This window comes from Aythya ferina, assembly GCF_964211825.1.
Source record: "Aythya ferina genome assembly, chromosome: 2".
In the NCBI taxonomy this organism is placed as follows: Eukaryota; Metazoa; Chordata; class Aves; order Anseriformes; family Anatidae; genus Aythya; species Aythya ferina.
The window spans coordinates 82,098,644-82,113,739 of NC_140297.1; the positions used below are offsets into that span (position 1 = coordinate 82,098,644).

The 15,096-nt window shown below is 39.9% G+C and overlaps 1 protein-coding gene across 1 annotated transcript in view; it reads left to right on the forward strand.

The window, feature by feature from the left end:
• The window catches only part of GMDS (GDP-mannose 4,6-dehydratase), a 405,376-nt gene that overhangs the window by 307,904 nt on the left and 82,376 nt on the right, over positions 1–15,096 (forward strand). The window lies entirely within an intron of this gene.

Sequence of the window (15,096 nt, forward strand, 5' to 3'; positions counted from 1 at the left end):
TTAAAAAATAAAAATTCCTCTCGGATGTCTGGTTAATTTGCTTCCTATTCTTTTAATGACTTTTTTTCTCCAAAGTAGAGGGAATAAGCTTTTGCTGAACTCCATTCTGATAATTGGTTAGAAGAGTTTCAGAGCTACCTTTAGAACTAGTACTAGGAAAGTCAGCATTTTCCTTCTGTGTGATATTTTTCTCTATGCATGAGACATAGGTTTGTTCCACATCTGCCAAGTTTAATTTTTTTAGAAGGTTAAATATTTTTTATAAGTTTAAATTCAAAGAACAAGAATGTTAATATGCCAAAAAACAAAGTGTTTCATAAGGTTGAAGCAATACATAAATCATATCTTAAACAGAGTTATATCTTACTTGCTCAATACAGCAATTATGTTGTTTTGATTTTGTGTGGACAACTGGAAACTTTAACTTGGCAACTTTTCTATCCATTCTAATAACAAGCTGACTCCTGAGGTTTCTGAAAGTCGACTCTTCCTCCTCGATTTGTATGGTTTGGGGGTAGAGGGTGTAAAAAGAGAGAGACAGAGAGAGAGAGAACTGGCTTAAGGGCTTCTTCCAGCGGTAGGTACTACAGTCCATAAGCAATTCTTCTGCTGAGCTGGCAGCTGCTTCCATAAGTTCAGAGAGGTCACCATGCTTTCTTTCCTGTTGCTCCTCCAGGCATTGAATTGCTGGGGGAGCTGGAAAAAAGGCATCTTCCTTTCTTGTCCTGCAACAAAATCCTTTCTCACTATGTGGGTTTGTTCTGGTAAGGCATATAAAAGCTTGGTTATTGTGAAAACAATTCAAGTTTATGTTGTACCTTTACCCAGAAATATATGAAAGCTTATTAAGGACTAATTGACATATCTGGATATGTAATGATATATGAGGATGGATACATAGTGTCATATGTGTCCTTTCATGCTGTATTTGAAAATTCAAGGAATTTCTTCACCACTGACTTTCTGCTTTCTCAGGAGACAAAACAGATCATTTGGTAAATACTTCAAAATACCGTTGTTCATCATTTAGGATGATAAAGATTATTGTATCCAGTTAAGATTCAGGGAGGAGAAGCTAGTTTTTTCATGAAGCAGAAAAAAAGGTGAACTTCCCTTAGAATAAAACAAAAGAAAGAAAATTCAGTGCTGATTGTAATACCTGACTGTTATTCACCATGGGCGTTGTATTGTTTTTCACATCAGCCTACTACACTGTGTCTGTCCATGGGTCCAGGAAAATCAGCCTGAACTAAATTGTAATCAGTTCAGTTACATTAAACATGAATGCGGGCTTGTATTCAAGACTGAAGTGTACTGAATTTAGGTAGGTAAAAGGTAGGACTCTTATTCTGACAAAGGATGCGTGAGTTTAATGCAGTTACAAGTAGAGTTGTTGAGATCACACCTTTAGTTTATTTGAATTAATTTTCCTATTTGCACCTTTCCAGGAAGCCCTGCAATAAAGACGAGTCTTTATCTGAAAATGTAGGTCTTCCTCCTTGTGGTTCTCATTCAAATATTTGAAGTTAGCTTGATTATTTTTTGGACACAAATATGAATTATTGTCTCTTGTTTTGGCATTAAAGAGAGGCAAGAATCTTATTTAGCCATGTTCGTCTGCCAGCTTATCATATAGTTCACATGCATGTTTTTTCCTAATTATTCACTTACCAGACTATAGCAGCTCTGAACTGTTTATATATAAAGTCTGGTGTTTGAAAGAAAGTAACTTATATTTAAAATTTCCTTCTCTTTTTTTTTTTTTAAGTACATAAACTTTTTAAAGTACATAAACTCACATGCAGTGCCAAATGTGCCCTTCCAGTATATAATAATAGGGATCTAATTGCACTAGTTTCCCGAGGGGCATAAAAGTAGAAAAGCAGAGCCTGTATGGAAAACACCCTTTTTTCCCCTTTGGCCGTGACAGGCTCCTGCACTAGGAATGAAATTCCATCCTCACAGAAGTCTATGGCAAAGATTTGAGTGACTCCAGGGGGCTAGGATTTGGGCCCACATGCCTGATTTCAGGGTATGATTTCAGTGACAAAATAGGCTTTAGGGAGGGGTAAGGAGTATTCGCTGAGGAAGGAAGAGCTGATTTTCATGCATTTTCTCCAGTCTTGGTCCCATGCAGAAATAACTCCCTCCTTTGGTCTACCTAATCTTCTTTCTGAGGAAGACTAGAAAAAGTACCTACTGCACAGATACCCAGCTCTTCTGGAAAAGCTCAGTGCAGAAGATTGTGTTGATTTTTTGACTGTGCATGTACAAACTCTCCTCCACAAAGCAGCAGAGGTTCTTTGAAAGGAGACAATTATGACAAGAGTAAGAAATCTAGGAGAGCCTGTTGGTGCCCCAAGATCTGTTGACTTGAAATCATGTTTCCCAACAGACTGTTGCCCTCAGAGTGTAGCTAAGAGGCCATGCTAATATTTCCTTCCTGAAGGGAGAGCACATTGGGTTGTCCTTAACATGAACTGCATGAACTTTTGTGCCTTTTCTTCTTGCCTTCTCAGAGGCAGAAGTATTTGTCCCAAAATATCCAAAACATGCTGTTATGCTGTATTGACTTATAAACAGCATTTAATAAAGTACAATTTCACTTTTTAAGTTCAGGTTTATATGAATAATATGGTTTTCATTAATATTGCACTGTTAGGTGGTCTCAGTTTATGACTACTAATACATTTAATAATACTTTGAAGTGTGAATTTCTGAGTCTCACCAACCCAGCTTTTCCAAAAGATCTGGCTCAGGCAACAAGTTTTCTCTGTGCATTTTTATTTCATCTTCTGTTTCCCCAGAGTCAGCTGTTATAACCTCAGCCTGAACAAAAAGGTTCTCATTCACTCCACATCCTGTTTGTATACAAAGCACCAAACCCTTGTTTCAGAGGTATTTGCTGTGGTATTTGCTACAAGTCTATCACTGGTGGAAGATGAGGTGGGATGTTGCTGGCTGTTGAGCTACCTTTGTGTCCTACCCTGCCCTTGGGTTGCCTTGGAAACATGCTATGGCAAAAGGGTATGCAGATGTCAGTGCTCACTCTCACTCTAAATCTTCTTTTTCTTTCTATGTCCTGAGGTAGCTTTTTTCCTTCCTCCTCTGAGGGAACCTAAACAAAACTTTGTGTACAGAAGTCTGAAAAAATGCAAGTCTGGAACTGGGTAGTGTTTGCTTTGCTAATAAGTACTAAACCTATATGCGTATATGTATGAATTATAATTCTGTTGCATGCTAGAGTTCATGTTTCCTGATTAAAAAAACGCGCATACAGACTGAAGTACATCAGTGTTTATCTTTTACCATTTACTTAGTGCCCTACGTAGTAACACATCAACAGGCAAAACAGCTACTAATCAAACCTTTTAGAGCCGCCAAACCCACTTTTTGTCTTTAGTATGAAACTAAGATTTGGTCAACTGAGGTCAAGTTGTGCACTTAACACAGCTTCCATTATAGTCGGTGAACTCTGTAACAGAGAGTAAAGTCAAAATATAAACAGAGAGCATTTCTGCAGCAGCTCTGGGCTGGGATTAACTTGGATCACCTAGTCTTCTGCTTTTAATGAAATTCTCTCCCTTGTATTTTCTTGTTTGGAAGAGAGTCCAAAGTTATCTCATGCTAATTTAGTTAGGCAGTGCCCTCCAGGGATGTCACAGGCCTCTGTGACCTCTCCAGAGAGACTCAGTAAAGGGATGAGGAGAATTAAACATTCCTGAGAAATTGCAAAGCAGCAGCCCCCAGAGATTTCGCATAGAAACGAGCTCCAGACTAGCTGCCAGAGACCCAAGTCACCTTTTCAGCACTTCCTTGACATGTCTCCGCCAGTCCCATCTGGCTTGATTCAGGGGGTCAGCGTGGGGACTGAGGAGAGGTGGCAGCTCCAAAGAGCAGGGTTTGAGGGAGGTCCAACTGCGGCGGTCCTGGGCTTTAGATGTGCCCATGGGATGTGCAGCTAGATGGTTTTATTTCCTTCTCTCCCCGTCTCTTCAAGTTCTTCTGTCTTTTTCTTTGTGCTGGAAAGGGGAGGAATGCTAAGTGACGAGGTTTAATAAGAAGTTTAGTAATTGCTTCACCATTTGATGCAACGGTTCATTTCGTGCCTGGGTTTACAGCCACCACTTGGGCCTGATCCTGAAAGTACTGTGATGTCAGAGAGCTCCTTACGTTGCTATGTACTGTGGGCCCCATTTTTTCCTCTTCTGCATCTACAGTCAGGCTGTAGAAATCCATGAAATGATTCTCATGTGAAGTCAGAAACAGACACGGTTGGCAGGACGAAGCTCATTTCTATGGGAAAAGATTCAAAGAGTTTATTTTCAGGATTCCATCAATTATTGGGCAAAAGGGAAAAAAAAATGTTAAATTTGCTGAAGGTTAGGCAAGAGAGAAAAAGACAATAAACCACTGTAACTTGCTTATTAGTATCTTGATCTCCTGAGTAGTTATCTCACTTATCTCTTGCATCACAATGGAAATGTGCAGTATCTCAAGAAATGGCTATTTCATTGAGTTTTGGAATGTGTAATCTAATAATCATTTCCATGCTTTCTCATCCTTAGGTTTCCTTGCTCCTTTTTTTCAGTTTCTTATTAGTCCAGAGCTAGCCAGTATTATGAAAGGATGTTTGGATTCCAACCTTTAGAAGGAAAAAATAAAAGTTGTTGTTTTGTTTTGTTTATTATGAACTGTGGATATAGGCATCTAATTCTATAACAAATAATGCAGTTCTTTGTAAAATTCCTGTGCTACCTTCAACTGACTTACAGCACTCTGGTCACAGAAATATCATCACACTAACCTCACAGGCAGCAAAATTTAGGAGGTGAGATTAAATACTTTAGTCGGAGCCATAAGAACTAATCATTGTCACTGCTGAGGTTAGGTTGTCACTAGAGATGGTGTCTTGCTCATCATTTGCTTTGACCAAACTTGAACTAACAGGCTGGACCCATACACTTAGAATATAGCTTGTGGTGCAGCTATTAAATACGTATATATATTCGGAGTAGAAAATAGTGTTCATTTTCTGCTCCAGCCTGAAATATGTTTCAACAGTTATGTTATAAATCTCTGAGAAGAGAGAAAAAAAAAAAAAAAAAGAAAAAAAAAAAGCAAAGGGAGACTTGCCCATGGAAACAGGCACATAACGGATGATAATGTCGTTGTGGTGATAAATCTGTTGCGTTCTGTAATGATTCATGCATGTGCCACTGTTATTTGCCCAAGAACAGACTTCTGGCCCTTGCCAAGTAATGCTTGTGGGAATGTTGTTTCTGGTGTCTGGCCTGCGGAGGTTATTCCAGCCTTAACGGCAGCATACCTAGCGAGGAGTCTCCTTCACATCCATTGAGGAGGGAGGGCCCTTACTCTGTCTGGATGCGATATGAGTGATGACTTCTGACGTGCCTCTAGCACAGATTTATTGCAAGCAAAAGCTGAAGTGGGATAATGCTACTGGGGTATTCTGTAATAATATGGTAAAACACTTGTCAGCACTTCATCTCAGGCAGTGAAAGTCAATTGTATATGCTACACAGAGACAGATAAAAAACATAAGTATACTTAAAACTTCATATGGTTTGCATTTTTAGTAACAGCTCTCCTGACTCTCATATAAGACAGGTTTTAATTTTGTTTTGGGTAAGTGGATGTGCTTACAGTCTCACACCCACAATTCCATGGCTTTAAATAGAATCGCTCCCAGGGTGCATGAAAGAACACATGCTGTTATGTGGAGGATTTATCCAGGATGCCAGGACTGTATTTATTGCTGGGAACAAACTGAATAAAATTTTCTATTCCATTTTGACACTGGCCCGCGGAGAGCAGCCATATCTCCAGTTTTAACACAGACCCTTTCCGCTGCCTGACTTAGGATTCGGTGTGATTAACAGCCGCTGCAGAAGCAGCAATTACTGCTAATGGTGGAATTAGAATGACCAGAATAAGCCAAGGGAAGGTCAATGCGAAGTGCCCTGCGAATGTATTTTGAGCATGCTCGAATAAAAACTTCCTGTTGTCTTTCCACATCTGCGCTGCACAGCCAGACTTCTAAAATACATTCCTTGGTTTCTAGGATCATTTTACCATTGACTTTTTCTAGCTGAAATTCCCATGCCCCAGTTGAGATGGCACCGACCATGTGCCAGTATTCAAGCCCTTGCAGTGAGCAATTTGGTCCTCGTGAGAGCAGCGGTAACAGTACCACCATGGCCACAAATCTGCAAAGCGCCTTTCTCTGTCCTAGGGGTTGGGTTAAAACCACCAGACTTTTTGTATAAGCTGCTGAATCACATGGTGGCGAGCTTGGGTACTGTTGGCCTAAAACTGAACTTGTGACATGAGGTAAAAATAAAAAGAAAGAAAAGAAGTCTCTCTGTATTGCATTACCATATCCCTGAGGCATCAAGGTTGTGCTCTTGACTCTGTATTCAACCAGGAGAATTTAGCATCAAATTCCATAATGTTGTCACCTGAAATGTTCTGTTAAAGAAAAAGAAAAACTCCACGAAATCAGGAGTGAGATTACTTTAGCATCTTGACACTTTTTGAGGTTTATTTAGTGCTTTTCATAGTTAATAAAACACTGTTGCATGTATATTTTTACCACTGCCTCATGTTTAATGATGACTTAAATATGAAAAATTTCTACTTCCAACTCTGGTGGACTGAAAACTGGAGTAAAATCAGAAGATAGAAAATTTCAGTGATGTGTTAAAGGCAGCACCCTCTTTATTTACATGGATTATTCAGACAATGACAACTCATTTTATAAGAACCCACTGAATAGCAAGCTTTTTCCTCAGCATGAGTAAATTAGCATTTCAAGTTAACCATTGTAGAGTGTTATTCAGGAGTGTAACATCATTAGGATACTGGGTCTGAGGAGAAAACGCCTTACTGTTCAAAAGCATTAAATGAGAGTTCTGGAAATTGGGAGGAAATGTAAGTTATAAAATAGAAACCAGGTTAGTAATTTCTGTTATTAACTCTTTCACTCTATCTCCCTTTCTTTTTTTTTTTTTTTTTCCTTTTTTTAAATCTCACTAGTTTTGCTTTGTTACTTATGCTGCCATAAAGACTTGTTCTCCTTCCCTCCCAATTATACCCTCAAATATGTGTAAACATTGTGAAGTACCAATTTATTACCTCTAAACCTATCTGGCCATGCTCTGGCAGTTCCCTGCGGCTCTAAGCACTTCTCCACCGTAATTCAAGTGGTTTCACCCACGCCAGGGCCCTGCTCTGATAGACACCATGCAGATCCCTGCAGGCCTCCAAGCCTCAAGGAGAGAGGCCAGCGAGGGAGGGAAGGAAATGGAGGTTGGGAGAGAGAAAGTCATTGCCCGAATTGTGCTACAGATCAACAGCATTTTCAGGTGTGTTGAGATCAGTAGCACTCAGATCCACAGATGGTGCTGCTCCTCTGGCCTCCACCAAAGGAAGCACATCAGCTTATGCCTGAAAGTGTCTGAGCAATCCAAAAAAGCAACAGGGGACAAACAGGTGTCACAAGCATGGGCTGGGGGTCTTTTCATAGTCCAGTGTTGCCCTGTAAGCATTCTGTGATCGATATCTACACGGTGATCATTATTTTGGGGCTGATCATTTGGCTACAGTAAACATGCTGGTGCTTGACTTGAAAGCTTCGTCTGTTTTCTTGTGGTTGGATCGTGGCCCCAACCAGTCCTCCTTGGCACAGATCCCTAAGACTTCTCTACCCTCACCGCAACCTGGGTACAACCCTTTACTTTAGTGGTGAGTAATCCTGTCAAATGGGAGTCTGCTCCTTTGTGAAGAGGTATTTTGTCTTTCATTCAGATAAAAATAGCAGGGAAAATTAATTCTGGAAGGAAAAAAGGGAGGGGGAACTGGGTCAAATATCTTTGAGAATTGTCTGCTAGGTGGAGCCTGGGAAATGTGTACTTGTTCTATAGTTTTGTCTAGGTAATGCAAACTTGAGTACTTAAAACTCACATGTACTTTCTGTAATTTAAATTTATCTAATTTTTCTCTCTTCAATTTTGAATTTCTTTCTTTTTTAATTAGATAGAAATTAAAGCACCCATTTTCTAGCAATTGTGACAATATCCTCCCAAAGTAAAACGAAAGAAACCGAGCATATATGCATCCTTTCTGTATCTTTTCATTTAAATTACTTTGTGTCATGCATGTCACTTTCAATTTAACCATTTGAAGAATAAACAAACCATTGTGGACCTAAAAAATCTGTTCAAAATTTTTTGGCAGGAAAAGAAGACTATATTAATTTTCATTGTTGGTGAGGTTTCCCAACGCGCAGCTTTACTGTTTCTTTTTGCCTCCAGCTAACAACTAAAGATCGGCTATAAAACTGTATACAAATGCTTCCATGTATTGAAAGAACAATATTTTGACACTGAGTGACACAAGAAAAAAAAATAGCAGTAATTTAGTTTTTGATAACACGGTAAGAACTTTTGTTCAACTGCTCACCTGAGGTACCTATGAGAAACATTGTGTTGTGCTAACAGGGAAGGGCGACCTTTAAAGTTTATCTGGATTATAATTCTTCTGGTCTTTATTAATAAAACTGCCTACTAAAGTTTCATGAGTCCTCACTGGGATCTGTAAAACAATTGAGCTATCTGCTTACAAGAGAAAAGTTAGACAGTATTTCCTAGTATTTCCTACAGATGTGAGGGCTTTTGTTTCAGAAGACATTGATATTGTTTTCATTCAAGATGCTCCACAAAGATTATCAGGTGTTTTATTATTTTAGTAACTTTATAATTGTTGGATTATTATCTTTAAATATATCAACCATACCCTTTTAACTTGAAAGAAAAAAAGTCAAGGAATGGCGCACAGTTCAGCTCCGAACAAGTTCATAAAGCCAAACCATATAATTTGACTATATCAGCAAGTGTGCTTCAGATGGCTTCTGGGGCAATTTATCAATTGCGACTTCAAAAGTCTGTGAGAAAGTTTATAAAACGAGTTGCAATGTATTATCTCTGTGACTATAGCCTAGGAGACTTCTAACGTATATATCAGTAAAAGAGACTTCTGTTGTTTGTTTACTGTCTTGGGATTCTTAAAGTAAATTTCTCATTGTTTTTGATCAGCTGAGGTGTTTTTACTCTTATAGGAAAATGAGTTCATCTTGAGTCCGTTCTCATTTTATACCTTTTAGTCAGTGATGTAACTGTCTATGGTTTCCAAACATCTCTTTTCTGAATGGAAGCAGCTGCCATGTCATAAGCACTCAATGTCTCCTCTTCATGAGTAAAAAGGACAACACTAAAGGAAAGCTTTGTACACAAACATTGGAGTCCTTATGTTCAGCATTACACTGTTAAGGAAGAAGCATATCAAAATGTATTTATCCTGATGTGATCTGATAGATACTTAAATGGTGTTCAGAGGGGCTTTTTCATGAATGGAGGTTCCCTGAGCAGCAGATCTTGCATTGATGCTGTGATTATTGGCAATCTGAGCAGAATGATTACTCTTCAGGAAAAGGAAGAGGCATGTATCCCACACCTCTTGGTCAGTATTTCTCTTGCTGTGGGTTTTTGGAGAGGGCTGAGGTTATGAAAAGCATCACCCTTGTTGCAATGATGGGCATTGACCTTTCTTCTTTCAAATGCAAACTGTTAACAGTGTAGTAAGGTTCTTATTGGGTGTGCACCTTTATTTTGTGATTAACTGAATGAAAAGGGTTGTATTTCAGGAAAAGGAGCATAGGAATACATTGATTATGCATGCTCCCATATTCCTGCTGTCACTGGCTTCTTGAGACTATCAGCATGCCTGGCAGCACATCCCTGTGGTTTTCTTTGGCAGGAGTCTCCCTGCCGTGCTTGCCTTATAACATTGTCAGAAACAAGTACTAAAGCAATAGTCATTACTTAGACTGAACTCCCATTGCGGTAGGGAGCATGGGATCATGCCCAATGGTTTTGGGCTGGCTTTCAGGCAGAAGCTTTTTCCTTTACTCTGATCAGAACACTTTTTTTTTTTTTTTTTTTGCTGCTGCACTTGAGCTTCGTTAGTGTTTTTCAGCCATGCGTGCCATTCCCCTATTGTGTAGCAAATATGTGTAAGGATATTCTTTGCAGTCTGTTGTGTACTATGTGTACGTATCACCGTCTCTTTATATAATCTCCTTATATAACACGCTCTCATGCCTACTGGGTACACCCAGTACACACCTACGCTTTTAACAGTTGCAGAAGTCAATCAGATACGGGTGACTCAGCCAGTGTAGCACCACTTCTTCCTTCCCTGCCCCTCCAAAAGTAAATAAATAGATAAACTGGAAGTCAGCTAGGGTTCAGAGACCTGAGTCGCTGTCCCCAGTCTCACTTCTCTAAGGCGCAGTCCTCAATAGTGGTCATTTTTGTAGCAGCGTGAGAAACCACAGCCAGTCAGCTGGGTTGTGTCAGGAGGAGCCGGGCGATGGCATCTGGAACTGCTTCTCATCCAGGCAGGCAGGAAGCATGTGGGCACGACATCTCCCCACGTCGCACAGCGCGGAAGATGCCGAGCAGCCCCGCTCCATGCCAGTGCAATTGAGCTGGGACAATGCAGCGAGGGAGGTGATAAAATAGCCTTGTCTTTTGTGGCGCAAAGGGAGTAGTCCCTCATGATGCATGCAGGAACAGCAGTCATGCCAGGCCTTTGTGCTTGCCATATGGGGAGAAGGTTCTCCTTGCTGCCACGTCCGTGTAAAGGCTCATCATGCTTTGGCCCAAACTGCTCAATTCTCCTTCTCAGTGGTGACCCCAGCAGGATAGCTAGGTTTGGGATCACTAGAGAGTACCATGTCCAACCCACTGAATTCCTCTGCCCACTTCTAGACAATAGAGTATGGAATACTGTAAAGAGAGAATTTCTATAAATGGTGATAATGTACTCTTGGGTCTCTCTGGGTGGTAATGTTTTCTGACTTAGTCAGAAATTGCTCCCTAATTGTTGACAGCCTTGAGGTAACCCATGCCCTCTGCAAGTGATAAGTAAGTAGAGCTAGACATTCACCAGTCGCTGCTCCTTTGTCTCTGCAGCACACGGACAATGCACCCTGCATCAGGCTGCAACTATCTGTTCCGTCTCCTAAAGTAAACGTTACTGATTTGGTTTAATTTTGTGTGTGTGTGTGTGTGTGTGTGTGTGAAATACACAGGAAGTCTCTCTGCATAGTACTTAGAAGTACGTATGAAATATTTTTTTACATTATAGGACTTGGAAAAAATGCTCAGTAGCAGTGTGAGGCAATAGTAATAGTACCAACAGGAATATTTTCCATTTATCACATTGTGAGTCTCCAAATGTGTATCACATTCAGTCATATCTGTTTTGGGTCTGGCATCAGATGAGACATAAGAAAAAGCTTTACTCATTCTCTTGAAAATTCAACTTTTATTTCGAGAGCAGAAATCATCGGTTGTGCTTTAAAACCTCAGAAAGTTGGATTCATATTTGTTTTTTCTCTTAAATACAGATATCTGATTACTGATCCCATTTTAACAATATACAGTATTAGAGTGGACAGTGAAAGAAAAGTATCAAATAGAGTTAAACATAACCTCAGCTATCGAGTCTTTGTTATCCATGGATGACAGCCCAGTTAATAAATGTTTTCTCACTGCGATGCTGGACTGGAAGTTAATGGTGAAACACAGCTTCAACATACTCCAGATGCTCAAGACAAGCAGACACATCACAACCATAATGGCAGTGGCATGCACAGAATGTATCTATAGGTGGTCTGTATTAGTCCAGATTGGGTTTTCCCCTTTTCTAGCCCAGGTGCAAATGCTGTGTAAGCTAAGAAATTTGGGCAGGGAAAAGGCTGGTTCGTGTTTTGGATACATTGCTTGAAAATGGTGCTTAATGCTGGCAGGGGTTTATATACAGAAGAGGGAAAGATGAAAGAGGAAAGATTTTGGCAGAAGCTGTAGTTCAGGCATGCAGAATAGATATCCTAGTCCACATAATCATAAAAGTGTGTCCGCTTGCTAGACTTGCTACGTATCTCTCTGCAGTTGGGTTTCTGTCTTTAAATGTAAATGACATAGTATTGCCTTTAGACTTTGTGAGTCACTAGACTAGAGCCAAAAAGAGTTCAAATATGAAAAATATGTTTTGTTACATTTGCCATTAAAGGAGCAGTGTTATTTTAAGAGAGATGAAGACCGAATTGTTTCCATAGTACTTTTCTCCTCCTTTTCAGCATTTGCTCGCGTTTTGTTAACAGGATCAAGCTAAAAATTAGGGAGCGAGTGGCAGGAGTAATTTCTTGACTTGCTGTCAGCCCATCCACAACAGCCTTTACAGAGAAGGATAGGAAAATCCATGATTCTCCATTGCACTGCAAGAATTCCTGAAATATGTACGACCTGATGACGGTTAAAAGATAGCCCAGCCGAAGCTGGGCAATGTTTTTATCCCAGTTCAGCCATGTCATGGGTCATGTGGTTCAGCATGTGAACAGGAAGGTGAGAATGGGTGAACTTTTGCCTCAGTCGTGCAGTCCATCAGAGAATAAATGGACCAAATCACTCCACAGCTGTATCAGGAGGTGAACGGCTGAATACCTCTCACACAGAGGCCTTTGTGTTCTGGACATGATCTAGCATTATGATGGGACGCACTAGGCTGGGGCTCTGTAGCAATTACTAACCCATTATCACGCTAGAACATGAGATCATTTATCTTCTAATTCAGAGTGTCACCTGTTCTTCATTTACCAGTCAATAACCATTAATTACTTTCAGTGGAAATTTAAACAAAGCTTTTCCCCTCTGTTAAAACCAGTAAGCCATTCAGTAATGACAAATAAACCTGGAGCTGTATCTCCCCCTTTCCTCTCGTTCTCAGCCTGGAGTCTGGTACAATATGAACTCTTGGAGGAAATGCCTAGGAATTGATAGGTCAAGGGCCTTTATTAGTCTGATGGGGGGGAAGCACATTCCTGGCACTTACTGTAGGGAAAGCGTGTAGCTACCGCGTGCGCATAGTTTTCACATTGGTTCCACAGACTCTACCTGTGGAAATGAAGATCCGAATGTGGAGTGTGGTCAAAAATTTTCTATCCTCTGGCTTGCCTTTGCATTCTTTTACGGGCTGTTCGTGCAGACCCATTCAAAGCGAGAGCATTTGGTCACCTTCCTCAAAGCAAAACAGAACTATCGCTTACATTGTTTGTAATTTTAAGCATGTTGATTTTGTTCATACCTGATTTGATTGAGATAATTGTAAGTTCCAACAATTGTGAATGCCAGAAAAAATAAAAGAACCAGCAGCAATAGATTCTCAAGTAATCATTAATCTAAACATTCTTTCCTGGTAGGAGTTGAAGCAAAAATTGCTTTTAGCAACTGTATCTGCACTGTTTGGCTGTTGCTAAGGTGGTCCTCTAGAAATTTACTGTAGTTAAAGTTGTATTTCTAGAACAGTGATTGCTTGCTCTTTGAAATGGTAGACAGGAGTCGGTACATCCAAACATGTAAAACCTGTTGGGGCCAATTGTTAAAAGCTGTTTTCTGTTAGTATTTTGTAGCTGTCACCTTCAATGCAATACATGTTTTAAAGTAAAGAAGGATGACGTTACAACACTTTTATATTAATAGACAAAATCAGTGTAGAAATATTTGAAATAATCACTGGATTGTAGAAAGTCTCAGCATAAGAGCCTGCACTAAGATTATGTCAATGAGTCCCAATATTGAGGTGTTTAAAAGTGAAAGGATGACAAAAAATATCATAAGTCTGATCCTGATTTTACTTAGGCATATTAATACTGCTTTACAGAAGTGCATAGTGGATAGCAGATCCTTGTGCTAATATAGCATATTAGGTTAACCTACGTGGCATCTGAGGCAGGGGTATTTTTACCAATAAATGAGGTTTGGTCATTACATCTCTGCCAGCTGTGCTGCATGCAATTCCAACAAAAATGGGGGCAGACCTCGGATTCATTAGGTACAGCAAATATCCACTAAAGTCAGGAGGAGAACCACTATAATTGTTGACTGACTGACTGGTTGTCTAATCCTGGAAATCCTTTTTCACTCAAATAGTGCCTTTGCATGTGAGGAGGCTTCTTGTTTTCAGGGCTGCTTAATGTAAAATGGTCTGTGAAATAAGGGATTAGGTTAGGAGAACCAGAACTATCAATTACTTATTTAAAATTTTACCTTCCCATGAGGTTGTTACCACTGAGAATCCTGCAAGTTTGTCCAGTCATGAAGAAACAGGCTTTGGCAATTTACCGCGACCTCTCAAATCAGCAGGGAAATGCCAATGTTCCAAGAAAGCTAATACAAGAGATACGAGTTAAGACATCTCCTCCCCACAAGAGGAGTTTCATCAGCCAGTTGGATATTTCTGCGTCATTGGCTAGGATGTTCAACCCTGGAAAGGAAAAATAAAGTTGCTGCCATTGTCCTGCCCAGCAGGTCGTATCCCTAAAGCACAATTAATGTCAAGGACTTACACAGCAGTTGCCCAAAACCCAGCTTGCCATGCACGTTCAAGAAGCATAAAGGTTCAAAAGGAACATGTTAATAAAATCTTGTCAAAACTTTGGAAGATGCATAAAATAATAACCGGGAAGAAAAATGACTTGCAAATAGAACCATTTAAGCAGAATGCATTGCCTTGCTATGCTGGACACTGATTTATTAAGAAGGGGGGTGGGGGGGACTGAGTATTTCAGGTGGTATGTACCAAGAGAAACTGAGCTGTCCCAAAGCTTTTATTAATCTGATTTGCAGAGTATCCACTACCATCAAGGGACCTACTAAAGTTGTTTTCTTTAAGGCTGATGTGAAAAGGTCAATGCAAATAGTGCTGTGGATTACACTGTGAGAAGATGACAGTCCTTTTTACCATATGGAGAGAAAGTTGAATTATTTTGTTTTCCTTTTCTGGTTATTTATTAAATGAGGATCATACTGTACAGGTATTCACTTTTCCTTTCTAAAGGAAATGAAGTGTTTACATCATTTTGATTGATCTAAAGTAATAATTATTCTGTCCACCTATAGCTCCTAGGCAGTATTCTAGTGGCTAGAGCAGTGACTTAGGCAGCATAAAACT